The 7,079-nt window shown below is 34.5% G+C and overlaps 1 pseudogene; it reads left to right on the top strand.

Annotated features, from left to right (window-relative positions):
- Positions 1-2,000: 2,000 nt before the first annotated feature.
- Positions 2,001-6,241, top strand: LOC114750603 (linoleate 9S-lipoxygenase-like; annotated as a pseudogene).
- The last annotated feature ends 838 nt before the right edge of the window (positions 6,242-7,079 follow it).

Raw genomic sequence — 7,079 nt, 5'->3', positions numbered from 1 at the left:
AAATCAACCCATCTTTATTATAAGCTTTAAAATAATTATTTTATGGATAACGAATAATTATTTAAAATTAGTTAAAAGTAATAAATATATTATAAATATATTTTTATTTCTAAGTATGTTCTTATAATAAATGAGAAAATAGATGAAGAAGAATGTGTGGAAAAATGTGATAACAGAGATTATGACAAATGAAAGAGAATAAACAATTAAAGGCAAAATTAAAAAAACACAGTAAATGTTAAAATAAATAAAAATAAAAATTTACAAAATGAACCATATCCTTTTTAAAATTTAAAGCTTATAAATAAAATCAGAGAGAATAACTAATAGCTGTAGATTAATTATTGCAACTTTTATGGTAAGAACCAAATAAGTAGTAAAGTTTAGACACTATCAAGTGTTAAATATAGATATTTCTTTTACGTAAAATTTAAACTTTAATTTGTTATACTACAACGAAGTAATTCTTTCTACTAGGCCTGTTTAATGACAGTTCGTATTTTGTACAATGAGTGACAAAAGTTTCTGTGGCTCTAGTCAGTAGTTGGTCCAAAACTTTTTTCGGCCCAAAGTGAGTGGTTCAATAATACTCATCTGCATATGTGTGAGACAAAAATCCAGCCGATTCTTTGCCCCTAAAAAAATAATTCCAGCCCGTCACGTGATTGAAAATAATTTTCTCTGTCTTTTTTAAAAACTGAAAAGGATAAAGTAAGGTTATCTTATGAAAAAATCACAAAAAAAGACCTTAAAAATAGAAAAATTACAAATAGGAACCTGTTACAATATTAGTATGAGTTTTGACAATAATTGATAAGTAAATAACAATAATTTTTGTAAACAGGTCCCTGTATGCAATTTTTTAATTTTGAAGGTCTTTTTTTTGGTGATTTTTTCTTATCTCACCAACCCTCTTATTATGAAGTTAGTTTGGTACAGCCCACAAAAGAAACTTAATTTAATCCTAAGAGGGTTAACTCTTAAGAACCTTACTTTATTCTTTTCAGTTTTTTTTAAGAAAAGAGAAAATTGACAGGATCTAAATAAAAATATGTTTATATACAAAATCTGCAAGGATACTAATACTCTCTACGTATAAAAATACATGCATCAAACCTTTCTCACCAATAATAAATCTTTCAACGTGAGACTTGTCCTCGTCTTTTCATAACAAACATATCTCAGTTTGGGACTTTAATATCCTCGCCGTGGCCAACCACCGACGTAATGTGTGGAGCTGGATTTCTCACTTGTTTTCCAAGAGTAGGAATTACATTTCATTGGACCACTGAGCAGAGCCAAACACTTCACCAGAAACTTTTGTCACTCATTATCCAAGGAAAATTTATATATACGAGGATTTGATATTTATTTGACAGAACATGAACAAGAAGATATGCTTTAAAAAATATCTTGATGATCCCAAAACCGTGTGGGAGGCAACGATTGGAGACAAGTATATAACAAGATAAAGAGCTTGTCTGATTAAAAGCACAAGGTAAGTATGGCAAACATAGTTTTGTCTCGGCGGCTTATGTAAAAGTATTTATAAGTATTTAAACTAAGTAGAGATGCAAACAAGTCCAAAGTAGATATAACGTGGTTTTCCTATTTTTGTGAAAATAAGTATTAACTGCACAACATTAAAGTCTGATTGTTTTTGGAGGGAACTTCAAAATAACTTTGAAAAACACACACTGCAAAATATTTTTGTTTTTGGTTGCATATATCACATCACCAATATCTATATGTAACATAGTATTAAAACTTAACTCGAGTCTGCCAATTACATTAATGAACCGGTTTCCTTACTGGTTCGATTAGGAGTTTCATGAAAATTGTGGCATATAGTAGCTTTCGTACAAATGCATGCATGGAGTTACACAGGTTAAAAAAAAAATAAAAAAATTTTCTCCATTAACTCCATTATTGATCACATCACATGTCTCTCTATAAATACCCGTGACTTGTTATCCTCTTTGCTCATCACCCTCATCTAGCAGCAATTTCTCTGATTTTTTCCTCTTAGTTAATTAGCTTCCACCACGAATCATGAAACTTAACTACACCATTGTCGCCTCCGGCTCTGGGGCTGAACGCCTCGTCATGGCGGGCCAATTTGTCGGTTCTAAAGAACCCCCTCCTTCTTCCACAGGTGCTTATATATATGTATCTACTCTTAACCAAGTCCTTATAATTATATTTCTATTCCGCTTTGCCATTATGAATCGAATTCACTGTGAATCTAATTGCAGGCGACGATGTTGCAAAGAAAAGAGCATATGTTGCAGATCAGAAAAACATGCAGAAGTATGAAAGCCATGCTCGGAAAGATGGTATCAGCAGCAAAATGTCGGCCTCCTTGGGTACCCAACAATATTCACACGACTTGACTTCTCATTGGTCCGAGGATAAAGGAATTCCCGAAGCATTTATGTTTCTGCTCCTTGATTATGATATATTCCTTGTGAGCCTCACTGTTCATCCCATTCCCAATCTTACCACTGAGCCTCTTCATTTCATCTGCAACACTTGGGTTTACACAATATCCAACCTCTATACACAAGTCCCTCGTATCTTCTTCATCAACAAGGTACGTACGTATGTACATTTCCTTCCTGCAGGTTCTCTTATATCTATTCCTTTAACTTGGAACAATTCATATATACTGATTGAGTGACTCTTTTAATATTTCAGTCATACCTGCCTAGCCAAACACCGGGACTAGTGGGTGCATACCGAAAAGAAGAGCTGAAATTTTTAAGAGGAGATACAGATGAAATTGAAGGTGATGGAGTTCGCAAAGAACGGGATAGAATCTATGATTATGCTACCTACAATGACTTGGGCGATGTTGATGCAAGTCCAGATCTTGCTCGTCCAACTCTTGGAGGATCCAGCAATATCCTACCCCCGTAGGCTCAGAACTGGAAGGGCCCATCAAAAAATGGTGAGACTTCAAATGCAACGGGGACAATGATAGATTTAAGTTCTAAAAGGTCGATTTAATCACAGTTAGCTCTCTGATAATTTTTTCCTAAAAGTAAGTCGCAAATTCAGGAGTCAAATGCGGATAAAGTATCCAAGTTTCAATTGCAGATAAAATATTTAATCTTTTATGACTTAATTATTATTCTCCTTAACGTAAGTTTTGTTGGGAATTCAAGTTATGAGTAGACTTAATGTAACGGGAAGAAAAGTAAGAAAGTCTTGCATTAGATAAAGTAGGGCCGTGAAAAGGTCCGCATTTGGATTCTCTCCCTTTTAATGGTACTTCCACCTCAGTAGCTTTTGTTGTATTAACTATATCTAGCAATTAGATGTAATTAATTATGACTTTTTACTCATTAAGTAAATCTGTGAAGGCAGATCCCAGCACTGAGAGCAGACTCCCTCCAGACCAAGCCTTTTCGATCTATGTTCCAAAGGATGATCGATTTGGAGACCAGAAGCTGTTTGAGTTTGTGCAATATTTTCCCAAATCATCGATGAACCTTATGAAACAATATGTATCAGCGGAATTGGAGAAATCGGGAAAAGAATTTGAAAGCTTTGAACAGGTGCTTAAAGTACTGTACAAAGATGGTTTTACATTTAATGTGCCTATAGAGGTACTTAAAGCCATTGCTGAGAAGCTACCTATACCAACGCCCCCAGAAAATGGCGACCTGAAATTATTGTTTCCAATTCCTGGTATCATTCAAGGTGACTATATTTATCTATCTAATTGAGCTCTCATTTCTTAGCATTCAATATTATTTTCCAAGGAAATCTTATAAATTAAATATTTATTATTTGGAACAGATAATCTAGATGGATGGATGACGGATGAAGAATTTGCACGAGAGATGCTTGCTGGTGTGAATCCGCTTTTAATCTGCCTCCTTCAAGTAAGGAAAAGTGATTAAATTTTAACATAAATATGTTCGGTGTTTAACTTTCTCTTGTTGCATGGCACTGGGGGGAAAACTTAAGGTCAAGTTTCTTATATTTATTATGTCAAGTTCTCCAATCACACATGATTACATTTCCTTTTCGGTTTCATAATAGGAATTTATAATTAAATGCTATTAAATAATAAAATTTTAAAAATAGGACATATGACCATGCGTGATTGGAAAACTTGATATAATAGATATAAGTAATTTGATATAAATATTGTCCTATAATTAACTCATCATTTGAAAGATACAAGTGCTAATTTAATCTCTTCTCTTAATTATGCTCTCATAATTTTCTTAAATTGATTGCAGGAGTTCCCCATAAAGAGCACGCTTGATTTTAAACTCCATGGTGATCATACATCTAGCATAACAAGAGAACACTTGGAGAGGAACATGAAAGGGCTCACAGTTCATGAGGTGAATTTAGAAATGCAATTTGTCTTCTTATAAAAAGTCGATCACATATATATATTGCATCGCAGTTAAACTTTATTATTTATTTATATACGAAAGAATACCGTTTCAGCTCTAATGGTGCATGCAGGCACTGAATTCCAAGAGATTGTTCATATTAAATCACTATGATGCATTTATGCCATACTTGAGGAAGATAAACGAGACTTCCAGAAAGGCTTATGCGAGTAGGACAATCCTTTTCCTCCAGAATGATGGGACTTTGAAGCCACTTGCTATTGAGCTGAGTTTACCTCACCCAGATGGAGATCAGTTTGGCGCTATCAGCGAAGTGTATCTGCCTGAAACTGAAGGTGCTGAGGGTACCATTTGGCAATTGGCCAAAGCTTATGTAGCTGTAAATGACACAGGCTATCATCAACTAATCAGTCACTGGTAATTGTATTTTTACCCTTAGTAATTATATATTCAATTATAAAATACGCAAATCATGAAGTCATCTACAATACAGTGATTAATATTTTTATTCTTTTTTTCTATTTTTGGTTCCTCAGGCTGAATACTCATGCTGTGATGGAGCCGTTTGTTATTGCAACATATAGGCAACTCAGTCAACTGCACCCTATTTTTAAACTTCTTCATCCTCATTATCGTGACAACTTGTTTATCAATGCACTCGGTCGCCAAAACTTAATCTCTGCGGGTGGAATTATAGAGGACTCATTCTTGCCTGGAAAGTATTCCATGGAGATGTCATCTGTGGTTTACAAGAGTTGGAATTTCCTTGACCAAGCCTTACCTGCTGATCTCATCAAGAGGTAAACTATATAATATTATTTTAAAAGAAAAAAAGCATATAATCCTTAAGTTGATAACTCACTCACAATTATTGGAAAAAATTTCAGAGGAATGGCAGTAGAGGATCCAACTGCTCCTCATGGCCTTCGCCTTCTGATACAGGACTACCCTTATGCTGTAGATGGACTACTGATATGGGATGCTGTTAATAACTGGGTTCATGATTATGTCTCTTGTTACTATGAATCAGATGAGATCATTAAGCAAGATCCTGAGCTACAATCATGGTGGAAAGAACTGGTAGAAGTAGGCCATGGTGACCTAAAAGACAAGGACTGGTGGCCTAAGATGCAGACTCGTCAAGAGCTAATAGTAGCTGCTGCACTATTATCATATGGATAGCTTCAGCTCTGCATGCAGCTGTGAATTTTGGGCAATACCCTTATGGAGGTTATAGGCTAAACCGTCCTACTCTCAGCAGAAGGTTGATGCCTGAGAAAGGAACTCAAGAATATGCAGAGATGGTGGAGAATCCAGAGCTCGCTTTCCTAAAAACAATCACACCAAAGTTTGAGACTCTCCTTGATCTGTCAATTATAGAGATACTGTCAAGCCATACCACTGATGAGGTTTATCTTGGAACCAATAGTATCCCTTACTGGACATCTGATGCCAATGTGTTGGAGGCTTTTAAGAAATTTGGAGACAGACTGAAAGAGATTGAGAAAGCATTGATAAGGAGGAACGAAGATGGGACTCTGAAAAATAGGGTTGGGCCAGTGATGATGCCTTATACTCTTCTCTATCCTAGCAGTGAACCTGGGCTCACTGGAAGAGGAATTCCCAACAGTATCTCTATATGAAGAAATCGCTTGGGCGTCCTTTAAGTACGTAAGGAACTAGGGGTTCTATTTGGATTATTGTAGTTTGTTAATGTGTTCTTGTTTGGCAAAATTTATAGGGGTCATATATGTGTGTGTATCTGGCTCTTGTAATGTGGGTAGGTCATTGTATCGCCTTTGTACTGTGTTCCATTTGGGTCTTGTTTTGAAAGCATAAATAATACTACCTTTTCCCTTGAGAAATCATACTCGCACATGAGTTTAAAAGAAGAGTGAATTATTATAGATAGTGAAAAGAATGGTCCGCATTCGGTGCTCATCAGGTGATGAGCACTGGGTGCTCATCACTTGATGAGCAATCTGAACCGTCCAAATCTAATCTAGACGGTCCAGATTTAATATTTTTAAATAATTATTTTAAAATAAAAAATTATATCTTTAAAGAATGATAGTTAAGAGATTATTTTTATTTTTTATCCTATACCTATTAAAATAATTATTTTAAAAAAAATTAAAATTAAAATTAAATCTGGACCATCCAGATCGGATCTTGACAGTCCAGATCTGATAAGCATTGAGTGCTCATCAAAACTGATGAGCACCCAATGCAAATCCTACTAATTATGGATGACGAGATGCTCCAAGCTATTTTTATAATTTAATTCACTTCTAAATATCTCTCTGTTTTTTTTTTTGTCAAAAGTTTTGATTATCTCAAGTTTTCTAATGAAAAATGACACTTGAAAAACCTGAAAAATGCTAAATGCTAGAGAGAGTATCTGAATTTTCATAATCCTTTGACACCCAAAAATGGGTTTTTGAATATAAATAGTTATAATTTATTTCCCTCTTATTTCACCTTATGTGTTATCCTTTTAGGCCCACATTTAACCCTATATCCTCCTTAAAACCTCTGTCGGCACTTACAAACAAGAATTGAGCTGTTATATAATCAATGGTTTAACCACACTCTGCCTCCTTAAAATAAAATTACTTTTTAACAGTCAATAGAGGGATTTGCTTATATAAGATCCCAAACTATTTTTTTAAAATTAATAATTTTTCGTCTAAATTCTTCTTA

Source organism: Neltuma alba, unplaced genomic scaffold (genome assembly GCF_004799145.2).
Source record: "Neltuma alba isolate B1F8T4 unplaced genomic scaffold, ASM479914v2 tig00001103_pilon, whole genome shotgun sequence".
NCBI classification, from domain to species: domain Eukaryota; kingdom Viridiplantae; phylum Streptophyta; class Magnoliopsida; order Fabales; family Fabaceae; genus Neltuma; species Neltuma alba.
This window is presented reverse-complemented; position numbering and strand designations above follow the sequence as displayed.